Source organism: Pseudophryne corroboree, chromosome 3 (genome assembly GCF_028390025.1).
Source record: "Pseudophryne corroboree isolate aPseCor3 chromosome 3, aPseCor3.hap2, whole genome shotgun sequence".
Classification (NCBI taxonomy): domain Eukaryota; kingdom Metazoa; phylum Chordata; class Amphibia; order Anura; family Myobatrachidae; genus Pseudophryne; species Pseudophryne corroboree.
This window is the reverse complement of record NC_086446.1, coordinates 135,392,045-135,407,791: the sequence shown is the minus strand read 5'-3', so window position 1 is coordinate 135,407,791 and position 15,747 is coordinate 135,392,045. Positions and strand designations below refer to the sequence as shown.

Here is a 15,747-nt window from a genome sequence, read left to right as displayed (position 1 = left end):
CACCAACATAGTTGTCAAGGACTCAGTTATCCGCTTTGCAACAGGATGACTGCTGTGATATTTCATCTTCCTCGCAAAGGACTGTTGGACAGTCAATTGCTTACTGGAAGTAGTACAAGTGGGCTTACGACTTCCCCTCTGGGATGACCATCGACTCCCAGCAGCAACAACAGCAGCGCCAGCAGCAGTAGGCGTTACACGCAAGGATGCATCGGAGGAATCCCAGGCAGGAGAGGACTCGTCAGAATTGCCAGTGACATGGCCTGCAGGACTATTGGCATTCCTGGGGAAGGAGGAAATTGACACTGAGGGAGTTGGTGGGGTGGTTTGTGTGAGCTTGGTTACAAGAGGAAGGGATTTACTGGTCAGTGGACTGCTTCCGCTGTCGGCCCAAGTTTTTGAACTTGTCACTGACTTATTATGAATGCGCTGCAGGTGACGTATAAGGGAGGATGTTCCGAGGTGGTTAACGTCCTTACCCCTACTTATTACAGCTTGACAAAGGGAACACACGGCTTGACACCTGTTGTCCGCATTTCTGGTGAAATACTTCCACACCGAAGAGCTGATTTTTTTGGTATTTTCACCAGGCATGTCAACGGCCCTATTCCTCCCACGGACAACAGGTGTCTCCCCGGGTGCCTGACTTAAACAAACCACCTCACCATCAGAATCCTCCTGGTCAATTTCCTCCCCAGCGCCAGCAACACCCATATCCTCCTCATCCTGGTGTACTTCAACACTGACATCTTCAATCTGACTATCAGGAACTGGACTGCGGGTGCTCCTTCCAGCACTTGCAGGGGGCGTGCAAATGGTGGAAGGCGCATGCTCTTCACGTCCAGTGTTGGGAAGGTCAGGCATCGCAACCGACACAATTGGACTCTCCTTGTGGATTTGGGATTTCGAAGAACGCACAGTTCTTTGCGGTGCTACTGCTTTTGCCAGCTTGAGTCTTTTCATTTTTCTAGCGAGAGGCTGAGTGCCTCCATCCTCATGTGAAGCTGAACCACTAGCCATGAACATAGGCCAGGGCCTCAGCCGTTCCTTGCCACTCCGTGTGGTAAATGGCATATTGGAAAGTTTACGCTTCTCCTCCGACAATTTTATTTTAGGTTTTGGAGTCCTTTTTTTACTGATATTTGGTGTTTTGGATTTGACATGCTCTGTACTATGACATTGGGCATCGGCCTTGGCAGACGACGTTGCTGGCATTTCATCGTCTCGGCCATGACTAGTGGCAGCAGCTTCAGCACGAGGTGGAAGTGGATCTTGATCTTTCCCTAATTTTGGAACCTCAACATTTTTGTTCTCCATATTTTAATAGGCACAACTAAAAGGCACCTCAGGTAAACAATGGAGATGGATGGATACTAGTATACAATTATGGATGGACTGCCGAGTGCCGACACAGAGGTAGCTACAGCCGTGGACTACCGTACTGTACTGTGTCTGCTGCTAATATAGACTGGTTGATAAAGAGATGTAGTAGTAGTATGTATGTATAAAGAAGAAAGAAAAAAAAACCACGGGTAGGTGGTATACAATTATGGACGGACTGCCGAGTGCGAACACAGAGGTAGCTACAGCCGTGGACTACCGTACTGTACTGTGTCTGCTGCTAATATAGACTGGTTGATAAAGAGATGTAGTAGTAGTATGTATGTATAAAGAAGAAAGAAAAAAAAACCACGGGTAGGTGGTATACAATTATGGATGGACTGCCCAGTGCCGACACAGAGGTAGCTACAGCCGTGGACTACCGTACTGTACTGTGTCTGCTGCTAATATAGACTGGTTGATAAAGAGATGTAGTAGTAGTATGTATGTATAAAGAAGAAAGAAAAAAAAACCACGGGTAGGTGGTATACAATTATGGACGGACTGCCGAGTGCCGACACAGAGGTAGCTACAGCCGTGGACTACCGTACTGTACTGTGTCTGCTGCTAATATAGACTGGTTGATAAAGAGATGTAGTAGTAGTATGTATGTATAAAGAAGAAAGAAAAAAAAACCACGGGTAGGTGGTATACAATTATGGACGGACTGCCCAGTGCTGACACAGAGGTAGCTACAGCCGTGGACTACCGTACTGTACTGTGTCTGCTGCTAATATAGACTGGTTGATAAAGAGATGTAGTAGTAGTATGTATGTATAAAGAAGAAAGAAAAAAAAACCACGGGTAGGTGGTATACAATTATGGACGGACTGCCGAGTGCCGACACAGAGGTAGCTACAGCCGTGGACTACCGTACTGTACTGTGTCTGCTGCTAATATAGACTGGTTGATAAAGAGATGTAGTAGTAGTATGTATGTATAAAGAAGAAAGAAAAAAAAAACCACGGGTAGGTGGTATACAATTATGGACGGACTGCCCAGTGCCGACACAGAGGTAGCTACAGCCGTGGACTACCGTACTGTACTGTGTCTGCTGCTAATATAGACTGGTTGATAAAGAGATGTAGTAGTAGTATGTATGTATAAAGAAGAAAGAAAAAAAAACCACGGGTAGGTGGTATACAATTATGGACGGACTGCCCAGTGCCGACACAGAGGTAGCTACAGCCGTGGACTACCGTACTGTACTGTGTCTGCTGCTAATATAGACTGGTTGATAAAGAGATGTAGTAGTAGTAGTATGTATGTATAATATAAAGAAGAAAGAAAAAAAAAACACGGGTAGGTGGTATACAATTATGGACGGACTGCCCAGTGCCGACACTGAGGTAGCTACAGCCGTGGACTACCGTACTGTACTGTGTCTGCTGCTAATATAAACTGGTTGATAAAGAGATGTAGTAGTAGTATGTATGTATAAAGAAGAAAGAAAAAAAAACCACGGGTAGGTGGTATACAATTATGGACGGACTGCCCAGTGCCGACACAGAGGTAGCTACAGCCATGGACTACCGTACTGTACTGTGTCTGCTGCTAATATAGACTGGTTGATAAAGAGATGTAGTAGTAGTATGTATGTATAAAGAAGAAAGAAAAAAAAACCACGGGTAGGTGGTATACAATTATGGACGGACTGCCGAGTGCCGACACAGAGGTAGCTACAGCCGTGAACTACCGTACTGTGTCTGCTGCGACTGGATGATAAATAATTATATAAAAAATATATATATATCACTACTGCAGCCGGACAGGTATATATTATATAATGACGGACCTGCTGGACACTGTCTGTCAGCAGAATGAGTTTTTTATAGAATAAAAAAAAAAAACACCACACAAGTGAAGTCACACGACGAGTGTTTAACTTTTTCAGGCAATCACAATATAGTATACTATACTACTAACTATACTGGTGGTCAGTGTGGTCAGGTGGTCACTGGTCAGTCACACTGGCAGTGGCACTCCTGCAGCAAAAGTGTGCACTGTTTAATTTTAATAATAATATGTACTCCTGGCTCCTGCTATAACCTATAACTGGCACTGCAGTGCTCCCCAGTCTCCCCCACAATTATAAGATGTGTGAGCTGAGCACAGTCAGATACGAGTGTTTAACTTTTTCAGGCAATCACAATATAGTATACTATACTACTAACTATACTGGTGGTCAGTGTGGTCAGGTCACTGGTCAGTCACACTGGCAGTGGCACTCCTGCAGCAAAAGTGTGCACTGTTTAATTTTAATAATAATATGTACTCCTGGCTCCTGCTATAACCTATAACTGGCACTGCAGTGCTCCCCAGTCTCCCCCACAATTATAAGATGTGTGAGCTGAGCACAGTCAGATATATACATAGATGATGCAGCACACTGGGCTGAGCAGTGCACACAGATATGGTATGTGACTGAGTCACTGTGTATCGTTTTTTTCAGGCAGAGAACGGATATATTAAATAAAACTGCACTGTCTGGTGGTCACTGTGGTCAGTCACTAGTAAACTCTGCACTCTCTACAGTTCTACAGTACTCCTAAGCTCCAGTAAATCAGGTCAATCTCTCTCTCTCTTCTAATCTAAATGGAGAGGACACCAGCCACGTCCTCTCCCTATCAATCTCAATGCACGTGTGAAAATGGCGGCGACGCGCGGCTCCTTATATAGAATCCGAGTCTCGCGAGAATCCGACAGCGTCATGATGACGTTCGGGCGCGCTCGGGTTAACCGAGCAAGGCGGGAAGATCCGAGTCGCTCGGACCCGTGAAAAAAAACATGAAGTTCGTGCGGGTTCGGATTCAGAGAAACCGAACCCGCTCATCTCTAATATCTACACGGTATAGCCCTGAATTTTCCAATGCGTAGCTCTTTGCAAAAGAGAGATATTGGCAAGGAAAAGCTGTCTTGTACCTTTGCATTTTTCTCGCAAACGAAGGACACTAGAAAGAAAATTTTAAAGCCTCCTGTTAGGCCATCATTTACACGGCATAGCCCTGAATTTTCCAATGCGCAGCTCTTTGCAAAAGAGAGATATTGGCAAGGAAAAGCTGTCTTGTACCTTTGCATTTTTCTCCCAAACGAAGGACACTAGAAAGAAAATTTTAAAGCCTCCTGTTAGGCCATCATCTACATTGCTGTACTCTGCTGCACATGTAAGTGCAAGAGATCCTGAAGCACTCACTCATCATGGGAAAGTACCAATGTGTTTCTTCGTTGGTTGATGGAAGAAACATTTTACAAAAACTCTCCAGATTATTGACTTTTTAAAGTTTTTCTAGGAAACGTTTTAGATGAATGCTTATTAGCCTTTGTCAGTATGGACTTTTGCAAAGTGTCTCTGTGGCGCAATCAGTTAGTGTGCACGGCTATTAACCAAAAGGTTGGTGGTTCAATCCCACCCAGGGACGTAATTGACCTTGTTATCAGATTTTGGTGATCTTTAAGTAGACAAGTCAAAATTTCAAACGCCCTGTTCTGGTGTAGGGTACCTGGCCTTTTCTGATGTAATCAGAGTTAGATTTGATTCAGTGATTTTATAAAAACAGCTAGGAAGCACAATTTAGCAGTGGGTTGCAGAGAAAAAGAAATATGCTGGCAAAAAAAATCCAATTGAGTGATTAAACAGCTCTTAATTTTCTGGCTTTATTTTTATGCTAACAAATTTGTTCTCTGAAAAGTGTCCACAAAGCTAAGTCTCTGATTAACACCTTTGTAAGGATGGTTTTTCACCTATTATAAAATTAAACTTGCTTCATTGGAAAGGCAGCAAGATGCATCCTCATTTCAATGTCTACTGAAATAATACAGGTTGACACCAGGAAACATTAACGCCACTGCATCCTTGCTGCTTTCTCATGTGGAAGTCTGTTTAATGTGAAAACAAGGTGATATCTAATTAGCACACAGGTAAGGAATTAAGAAAATCTTTATTTAAGGGTGAAAATGTTTCTCACAAAATCGTTGCCCCAATGCATCATTGAAATTCAAGCTGGAAAGATGATTTTAATATATCACTTGTACATTTTGTATTGCTCTTCTGGTGACAATGTAGTTTGTTTTTGTCAATTACCATTTTAATAATAGGGTAAAGAAAATTAAGTGGATTTTTAAAAGAAAACAATACTTTCAATATACTATTAAAACAAATTAAAATGGTAAAAGTTATTGTACTTTAATGAAAAATAAAAGAGCAAAAATATCAATCCCAGTTTTGGATTACTTTAATTAACAAAAAAAATGCATATAGCAGAGGATAGTTTTAATCTGCCTACCTCTGGGTTATGGGCCCAGCATGCTTCCATTGCAGTACTCTGCTGCACATGTAAGTGCAAGAGATCCTGAAGCACTCACTCATCATGGGAAAGTACCAATGTGTTTCTTCGTTGGTGGATGGAAGAAACATCTTACAAAAACTCTCCAGATTATTGACTTTTTAAAGTTTTTCTAGGAAACGTTTTAGATGAATGCTTATTAGCCTTTGTCAGTATGTACTTTTGCAAAGTGTCTCTGTGGCGCAATCAGTTAGTGTGTACGGCTATAAACCAAAAGGTTGGTGGTTCAATCCCACCCAGGGACGTAATTGACCTTGTTATCAGATTTCGGTGATCTTTAAGTAGACAAGTCAAAATTTCAAACCCCCTGTTCTGGTGTAGGGTACCTGGCCTTCTCTGATGTAATCAGAGTTAGATTTGATTCAGTGATTTTATAAAAACAGCTAGGAAGCACAATTTAGCAGTGAGTTGCAGAGAAAAAGAAATATGCTGGCAAAAAAATCCAATTGAGTGATTAAACAGCTCTTAATTTTCTGGCTTTATTTTTATGCTAACAAATTTGTTCTCTGAAAAGTGTCGACAAAGCCAAGTCTCTGATTAACACCTTTGTAGGGATGGTTTTTCACCTATTACTAAATTAAACTTGCTTCATTGGAAAGGCAGCAAGATGCATCCTCATTTCAATGTCTACTGAAATAATACGGGTTGATACCAGGAAACATTAATGCCACTGCATCCTTGCTGATTTCTCATGTGGAAGTCTGTTTAATGTGAAAACAAGGTGATATCTAATTAGCACACAGGTAAGGAATTAAGAAAATCTTTATTTAAGGGTGAAGATGTTTCTCACAAAATCGTTGCCCCAATGCATCATTGAAATTCAAGCTGGAAAGATGATTTTAATATATCACTTGTACATTTTGTATTGCTCTTCTGGTGACAATGTAGTTTGTTTTTGTCAATTACCATTTTAATAATAGGGTAAAGAAAATTAAGTGGCTTTTTAAAAGAAAACAATACTTTCAATATACTATTAAAACAAATTAAAATGGTAAAAGTTATTGTACTTTAATGAAAAATAAAAGAGCAAAAATATCAATCCCAGTTTTGGATTACTTTAATTAACAAAAAAAAAATGCATATAGCAGAGGATAGTTTTAATCTGCCTACCTCTGGGTTATGGGCCCAGCATGCTTCCATTGCAGTACTCTGCTGCACATGTAAGTGCAAGAGATCCTGAAGCACTCACTCATCATGGGAAAGTACCAATGTGTTTCTTCGTTGGTGGATGGAAGAAACATCTTACAAAAACTCTCCAGATTACTGACTTTTTAAAGTTTTTCTAGGAAACGTTTTAGATGAATGCTTATTAGCCTTTGTCAGTATCCACTTTTGCAAAGTGTCTCTGTGGTGCAATCAGTTAGTGTGTTTGGCTACTAACCAAAAGGTTGGTGGTTCAATCCCACCCAGGGATGTAAGTGACCTTGTGATCAGGTTTTGGTGATCTTTAAGTGGACAAGTCAAAATTTCAAACCCCCTGTTATGATGTAGGGTACCTGGCCTTCTCTGATGTAATCAGAGTTAGATTTGATTAAGTGATTTTATAAAAAACAGCTAGGAAGCACAATTTAGCAGTGGGTTGCAGAGAAAAAAAATATGCTGGCAGAAAAATCCAATTGAGTGATTAAACAGCTCTTCATTTTCTGGCTTTATTTTTATGCTAACAAATTTGTTCTCTGAAAAGTGTCCACAAAGCCAAGTCTCTGATGAACACCTATGTAAGGATGGTTTTTCACCTATTACTAAATTAAACTTGCTTCATTGGAAAGGCAGCAAGATGCATCCTCATTTCAATGTCTACTGAAATAATACAGGTTGACACCAGGAAACATTAACGCCACTGCATCCTTGGTAGAAGTCTGTTTAATGTGAAAACAAGGTGATATCTAATTAGCACACAGGTAAGGAATTAAGAAAATCTTTATTTAAGGGTGAAGATGTTTCTCACAAAATCGTTGCCCCAATGCATCATTGAAATTCAAGCTGGAAAGATGATTTTAATATATCACTTGTACATTTTGTATTGCTCTTCTGGTGACAATGTAGTTTGTTTTTGTCAATTACCATTTTAATAATAGGGTAAAGAAAATTAAGTGGATTTTTGAAAGAAAACAATACTGTCAATATACTATTAAAACAAATTAAAATGGTAAAAGTTATTGTACTTTAAGTAAACATAAAATAGCTAACATATCAATCCCAGTTTTGGATTACTTTAATTAACAAAAAAAATGCATATAGCAGAGGATAGTTTCAATCTGCCTACCTCTGGGTAATGGGCCCAGCATGCTTCCATTGCAGTACTCTGCTGCACATGTAAGTGCAAGAGATCCTGAAGCACTCACTCATCATGGGAAAGTACCAATGTGTTTCTTCGTTGGTTGATTTAAGAAAATTCTTACAAAAACTCTCCAGATTATTGACTTTTTAAAGTTTTTCTAGGAAACGTTCTAGATGAATGCTTATGAGCCTTTGTCAGGATGTACTTTTTGCAAAGTGTCTCTGTGGCGCAATCGGTTAGTGTGTCTGGCTACTAACCAAAAGGTTGGTGGTTCAATCCCACCCAGGGACATAATTGACCTTGTGATCAGGTTTTGGTGATCTTTAAGTAGACAAGTCAAAATTTCAAACCCCATTTTATGGTGTAGGGTACCTGGCCTTCTCTGATGTAATCAGAGTTAGATTTGATTCAGTGATTTTATAAAAAACAGCTAGGAAGCACAATTTAGCAATGGGTTGCAGAGAAAAAAAATATGCTGGCAGAAAAATCCAATTGAGTGATTAAACAGCTCTTCATTTTCTGGCTTTATTTTTATGCTAACAAATTTGTTCTCTAAAAGTGTCCACAAAGCCAAGTCTCTGATTAACACCTTTGTAGGGATGGTTTTTCACCTATAACTAAATTAAACTTGCTTCATTGGAAAGGCAGCAAGATGCATCCTCATTTCAATGTCTACTGAAATAATACAGGTTGACACCAGGAAACATAAAACGCCACTGCATATTTGCTGCTTTCTCATGTAGAAGTCTGTTTAATGTGAAAACAAGGTGATATCTAATTAGCACACAGGTAAGGAATTAAGAAAATCTTTATTTAAGGGTGAAGATGTTTCTCACAAAATCGTTGTTCCAATGCATCATTGAAATTCAAGCTGGAAAGATGATTTTAATATATCACTTGTACATTTTGTATTGCTCTTCTGGTGACAATGTAGTTTGTTTTTGTCAATTACCCTTTTAATAATAGGGTAAAGAAAATTAAGTGGATTTTTTAAAGAAAACTATACTGTCAATACACTATTAAAACAAATTAAAATGGTAAAAGTTATTGTACTTTAAATAAAAATAAAAGAGCTAAAATATCAATCCCAGTGTTGGATTACTTTAATAAAAAAAATGCATATAGCAGAGGATAGTTTTAATCTGCCTACCTCTGGGTTATGGGCCCAGCATGCTTCCATTGCAGTACTCTGCTGCACATGTAAGTGCAAGAGATCCTGAAGCACTCACTCATCATGGGAAAGTACCAATGTGTTTCTTCATTGGTTGATGGAAGAAACATCTTACAAAAACTCTCCAGATTATTGACTTTTTAAAGTTTTTCTAGGAAACGTTCTAGATGAATGCTTATGAGCCTTTGTCAGTACCCACTTTTGCAAAGTGTCTCTGTGGTGCAATCAGTTAGTGTGTTTGGCTACTAATCAAAAGGTTGGTGGTTCAATCCCACCCAGGGACATAATTGACCTTGTTATCAGATTTTGGTGATCTTTAAGTAGACAAGTCAAAATTTCAAACCCCCTCTTATGGTGTAGAGTACCTGGCCTTCTCTGATGTAATCAGAGTTAGATTTGATTCAGTGATTTTATAAAAACAGCTAGGAAGCACAATTTAGCAGTGAGTTGCAGAGAAAAAGAAATATGCTGGCAAAAAAATCCAATTGAGTGATTAAACAGCTCTTAATTTTCTGGCTTTATTTTTATGCTAACAAATTTGTTCTCTGAAAAGTGTCGACAAAGCCAAGTCTCTGATTAACACCTTTGTAGGGATGGTTTTTCACCTATTACTAAATTAAACTTGCTTCATTGGAAAGGCAGCAAGATGCATCCTCATTTCAATGTCTACTGAAATAATACGGGTTGATACCAGGAAACATTAATGCCACTGCATCCTTGCTGATTTCTCATGTGGAAGTCTGTTTAATGTGAAAACAAGGTGATATCTAATTAGCACACAGGTAAGGAATTAAGAAAATCTTTATTTAAGGGTGAAGATGTTTCTCACAAAATCGTTGCCCCAATGCATCATTGAAATTCAAGCTGGAAAGATGATTTTAATATATCACTTGTACATTTTGTACTGCTCTTCTGGTGACAATGTAGTTTGTTTTTGTCAATTACCATTTTAATAATAGGGTAAAGAAAATTAAGTGGCTTTTTAAAAGAAAACAATACTTTCAATATACTATTAAAACAAATTAAAATGGTAAAAGTTATTGTACTTTAATGAAAAATAAAAGAGCAAAAATATCAATCCCAGTTTTGGATTACTTTAATTAACAAAAAAAATGCATATAGCAGAGGATAGTTTTAATCTGCCTACCTCTGGGTTATGGGCCCAGCATGCTTCCATTGCAGTACTCTGCTGCACATGTAAGTGCAAGAGATCCTGAAGCACTCACTCATCATGGGAAAGTACCAATGTGTTTCTTCGTTGGTGGATGGAAGAAACATCTTACAAAAACTCTCCAGATTACTGACTTTTTAAAGTTTTTCTAGGAAACGTTTTAGATGAATGCTTATTAGCCTTTGTCAGTATCCACTTTTGCAAAGTGTCTCTGTGGCGCAATCAGTTAGTGTGTTTGGCTACTAACCAAAAGGTTGGTGGTTCAATCCCACCCAGGGATGTAAGTGACCTTGTGATCAGGTTTTGGTGATCTTTAAGTGGACAAGTCAAAATTTCAAACCCCCTGTTATGATGTAGGGTACCTGGCCGTCTCTGATGTAATCAGAGTTAGATTTGATTAAGTGATTTTATAAAAAACAGCTAGGAAGCACAATTTAGCAGTGGGTTGCAGAGAAAAAAAATATGCTGGCAGAAAAATCCAATTGAGTGATTAAACAGCTCTTCATTTTCTGGCTTTATTTTTATGCTAACAAATTTGTTCTCTGAAAAGTGTCCACAAAGCCAAGTCTCTGATGAACACCTATGTAAGGATGGTTTTTCACCTATTACTAAATTAAACTTGCTTCATTGGAAAGGCAGCAAGATGCATCCTCATTTCAATGTCTACTGAAATAATACAGGTTGACACCAGGAAACATTAACGCCAATGCATCCTTGCTGCTTTCTCATGTGGAAGTCTGTTTAATGTGAAAACAAGGTGATATCTAATTAGCACACAGGTAAGGAATTAAGAAAATCTTTATTTAAGGGTGAAGATGTTTCTCACAAAATCGTTGCCCCAATGCATCATTGAAATTCAAGCTGGAAAGATGATTTTAATATATCACTTGTACATTTTGTATTGCTCTTCTGGTGACAATGTAGTTTGTTTTTGTCAATTACCATTTTAATAATAGGGTAAAGAAAATTAAGTGGATTTTTGAAAGAAAACAATACTGTCAATATACTATTAAAACAAATTAAAATGGTAAAAGTTATTGTACTTTAAGTAAACATAAAATAGCTAACATCAATCCCAGTTTTGGATTACTTTAATTAACAAAAAAAATGCATATAGCAGAGGATAGTTTCAATCTGCCTACCTCTGGGTAATGGGCCCAGCATGCTTCCATTGCAGTACTCTGCTGCACATGTAAGTGCAAGAGATCCTGAAGCACTCACTCATCATGGGAAAGTACCAATGTGTTTCTTCGTTGGTTGATTTAAGAAAATTCTTACAAAAACTCTCCAGATTATTGACTTTTTAAAGTTTTTCTAGGAAACGTTCTAGATGAATGCTTATTAGCCTTTGTCAGTATGTAATTTTTGCAAAGTGTCTCTGTGGCGCAATCGGTTAGTGTGTCTGGCTACTAACCAAAAGGTTGGTGGTTCAATCCCACCCAGGGACATAATTGACCTTGTGATCAGGTTTTGGTGATCTTTAAGTAGACAAGTCAAAATTTCAAACCCCATTTTATGGTGTAGGGTACCTGGCCTTCTCTGATGTAATCAGAGTTAGATTTGATTCAGTGATTTTATAAAAAACAGCTAGGAAGCACAATTTAGCAATGGATTGCAGAGAAAAAAAATATGCTGGCAGAAAAATCCAATTGAGTGATTAAACAGCTCTTCATTTTCTGGCTTTATTTTTATGCTAACAAATTTGTTCTCTAAAAGTGTCCACAAAGCCAAGTCTCTGATTAACACCTTTGTAGGGATGGTTTTTCACCTATAACTAAATTAAACTTGCTTCATTGGAAAGGCAGCAAGATGCATCCTCATTTCAATGTCTACTGAAATAATACAGGTTGACACCAGGAAACATTAACGCCACTGCATCCTTGCTGCTTTCTCATGTAGAAGTATGTTTAATGTGAAAACAAGGTGATATCTAATTAGCACACAGGTAAGGAATTAAGAAAATCTTTATTTAAGGGTGAAGATGTTTCTCACAAAATCGTTGCCCCAATGCATCATTGAAATTCAAGCTGGAAAGATGATTTTAATATATCACTTGTACATTTTGTATTGCTCTTCTGGTGACAATGTAGTTTGTTTTTGTCAATTACCCTTTTAATAATAGGGTAAAGAAAATTAAGTGGATTTTTTTAAGAAAACTATAATGTCAATACACTATTAAAACAAAGTAAAATGGTAAAAGTTATTGTACTTTAAGTAAAAATAAAAGAGCTAAAATATCAATCCCAGTTTTGGATTACTTTAATTAAAAAAAATGCATATAGCAGAGGATAGTTTTAATCTGCCTACCTCTGGGTTATGGGCCCAGCATGCTTCCATTGCAGTACTCTGCTGCACATGTAAGTGCAAGAGATCCTGAAGCACTCACTCATCATGGGAAAGTACCAATGTGTTTCTTCGTTGGTTGATCTAAGAAACATCTTACAAAAACTCTCCAGATTATTGACTTTTTAAAGTTTTTCTAGGAAACGTTCTAGATGAATGCTTATTAGCCTTTGTCAGTATCCACTTTTGCAAAGTGTCTCTGTGGTGCAATCAGTTAGTGTGTTTGGCTACTAACCAAAAGGTTGGTGGTTCAATCCCACCCAGGGACATAATTGACCTTGTGATCAGGTTTTGGTGATCTTTAAGTAGACAAGTCAAAATTTCAAACCCCCTTTTATGTTGTAGGGTACCTGGCCTTCTCTGATGTAATCAGAGTTAGATTTGATTCAGTGATTTTATAAAAAACAGCTAGGAAGCACAATTTAGCAGTGGGTTGCAGAGAAAAAGAAATATGCTGGCAAAAAAAATCCAATTGAGTGATTAAACAGCTCTTAATTTTCTGGCTTTATTTTTATGCTAACAAATTTGTTCTCTGAAAAGTGTCCACAAAGCCAAGTCTCTGATTAACACCTTTGTATGGATGGTTTTTAACCTATTACTAAATTAAACTTGCTTCATTGGAAAGGCAGCAAGATGCATCCTCATTTCAATGTCTACTGAAATAATACAGGTTGACACCAGGAAACATTAACGCCACTGCATCCTTGCTGCTTTCTCATGTGGAAGTCTGTTTAATGTGAAAACAAGGTGATATCTAATTAGCACACAGGTAAGGAATTAAGAAAATCTTTATTTAAGGGTGAAAATGTTTCTCACAAAATCGTTGCCCCAATGCATCATTGAAATTCAAGCTGGAAAGATGATTTTAATATATCACTTGTACATTTTGTATTGCTCTTCTGGTGACAATAGAGTTTGTTTTTGTCAATTACCATTTTAATAATAGGGTAAAGAAAATTAAGTGGATTTTTGAAAGAAAACAATACTGTCAATATACTATTAAAACAAATTAAAATGGTAAAAGTTATTGTACTTTAAGTAAACATAAAATAGCTAACATCAATCCCAGTTTTGGATTACTTTAATTAACAAAAAAAATGCATATAGCAGAGGATAGTTTCAATCTGCCTACCTCTAGGTAATGGGCCCAGCATGCTTCCATTGCAGTACTCTGCTGCACATGTAAGTGCAAGAGATCCTGAAGCACTCACTCATCATGGGAAAGTACCAATGTGTTTCTTCGTTGGTTGATTTAAGAAAATTCTTACAAAAACTCTCCAGATTATTGACTTTTTAAAGTTTTTCTAGGAAACGTTCTAGATGAATGCTTATTAGCCTTTGTCAGTATGTAATTTTTGCAAAGTGTCTCTGTGGCGCAATCGGTTAGTGTGTCTGGCTACTAACCAAAAGGTTGGTGGTTCAATCCCACCCAGGGACATAATTGACCTTGTGATCAGGTTTTGGTGATCTTTAAGTAGACAAGTCAAAATTTCAAACCCCATTTTATGGTGTAGGGTACCTGGCCTTCTCTGATGTAATCAGAGTTAGATTTGATTCAGTGATTTTATAAAAAACAGCTAGGAAGCACAATTTAGCAATGGATTGCAGAGAAAAAAAATATGCTGGCAGAAAAATCCAATTGAGTGATTAAACAGCTCTTCATTTTCTGGCTTTATTTTTATGCTAACAAATTTGTTCTCTAAAAGTGTCCACAAAGCCAAGTCTCTGATTAACACCTTTGTAGGGATGGTTTTTCACCTATAACTAAATTAAACTTGCTTCATTGGAAAGGCAGCAAGATGCATCCTCATTTCAATGTCTACTGAAATAATACAGGTTGACACCAGGAAACATTAACGCCACTGCATCCTTGCTGCTTTCTCATGTAGAAGTATGTTTAATGTGAAAACAAGGTGATATCTAATTAGCACACAGGTAAGGAATTAAGAAAATCTTTATTTAAGGGTGAAGATGTTTCTCACAAAATCGTTGCCCCAATGCATCATTGAAATTCAAGCTGGAAAGATGATTTTAATATATCACTTGTACATTTTGTATTGCTCTTCTGGTGACAATGTAGTTTGTTTTTGTCAATTACCCTTTTAATAATAGGGTAAAGAAAATTAAGTGGATTTTTTTAAGAAAACTATAATGTCAATACACTATTAAAACAAATTAAAATGGTAAAAGTTATTGTACTTTAAGTAAAAATAAAAGAGCTAAAATATCAATCCCAGTTTTGGATTACTTTAATTAAAAAAAATGCATATAGCAGAGGATAGTTTTAATCTGCCTACCTCTGGGTTATGGGCCCAGCATGCTTCCATTGCAGTACTCTGCTGCACATGTAAGTGCAAGAGATCCTGAAGCACTCACTCATCATGGGAAAGTACCAATGTGTTTCTTCGTTGGTTGATCTAAGAAACATCTTACAAAAACTCTCCAGATTATTGACTTTTTAAAGTTTTTCTAGGAAACGTTCTAGATGAATGCTTATTAGCCTTTGTCAGTATCCACTTTTGCAAAGTGTCTCTGTGGTGCAATCAGTTAGTGTGTTTGGCTACTAACCAAAAGGTTGGTGGTTCAATCCCACCCAGGGACATAATTGACCTTGTGATCAGGTTTTGGTGATCTTTAAGTAGACAAGTCAAAATTTCAAACCCCCTTTTATGTTGTAGGGTACCTGGCCTTCTCTGATGTAATCAGAGTTAGATTTGATTCAGTGATTTTATAAAAAACAGCTAGGAAGCACAATTTAGCAGTGGGTTGCAGAGAAAAAGAAATATGCTGGCAAAAAAAATCCAATTGAGTGATTAAACAGCTCTTAATTTTCTGGCTTTATTTTTATGCTAACAAATTTGTTCTCTGAAAAGTGTCCACAAAGCCAAGTCTCTGATTAACACCTTTGTATGGATGGTTTTTAACCTATTACTAAATTAAACTTGCTTCATTGGAAAGGCAGCAAGATGCATCCTCATTTCAATGTCTACTGAAATAATACAGGTTGACACCAGGAAACATTAACGCCACTGCATCCTTGCTGCTTTCTCATGTGGAA

The 15,747-nt window shown here is 37.8% G+C and overlaps 6 non-coding genes across 6 annotated transcripts; all 6 read left to right on the top strand.

Moving 5' to 3' along the window:
• Positions 1 to 8,221: 8,221 nt before the first annotated feature.
• Positions 8,222 to 8,295, top strand: TRNAS-ACU (transfer RNA serine (anticodon ACU)). The gene has a single exon. It is a non-coding gene; the product is annotated as a tRNA-Ser (tRNA).
• A 2,258-nt stretch (positions 8,296 to 10,553) lies between these two features.
• On the top strand, positions 10,554 to 10,627 carry TRNAS-ACU (transfer RNA serine (anticodon ACU)). The gene has a single exon. It is a non-coding gene; the product is annotated as a tRNA-Ser (tRNA).
• Positions 10,628 to 11,720: 1,093 nt separating this feature from the next.
• Positions 11,721 to 11,794, top strand: TRNAS-ACU (transfer RNA serine (anticodon ACU)). Its single transcript has one exon. It is a non-coding gene; the product is annotated as a tRNA-Ser (tRNA).
• A 1,090-nt stretch (positions 11,795 to 12,884) lies between these two features.
• TRNAS-ACU (transfer RNA serine (anticodon ACU)) lies at positions 12,885 to 12,958 on the top strand. The gene has a single exon. It is a non-coding gene; the product is annotated as a tRNA-Ser (tRNA).
• A 1,095-nt stretch (positions 12,959 to 14,053) lies between these two features.
• Positions 14,054 to 14,127, top strand: TRNAS-ACU (transfer RNA serine (anticodon ACU)). The gene has a single exon. It is a non-coding gene; the product is annotated as a tRNA-Ser (tRNA).
• A 1,090-nt stretch (positions 14,128 to 15,217) lies between these two features.
• On the top strand, positions 15,218 to 15,291 carry TRNAS-ACU (transfer RNA serine (anticodon ACU)). Its single transcript has one exon. It is a non-coding gene; the product is annotated as a tRNA-Ser (tRNA).
• The last annotated feature ends 456 nt before the right edge of the window (positions 15,292 to 15,747 follow it).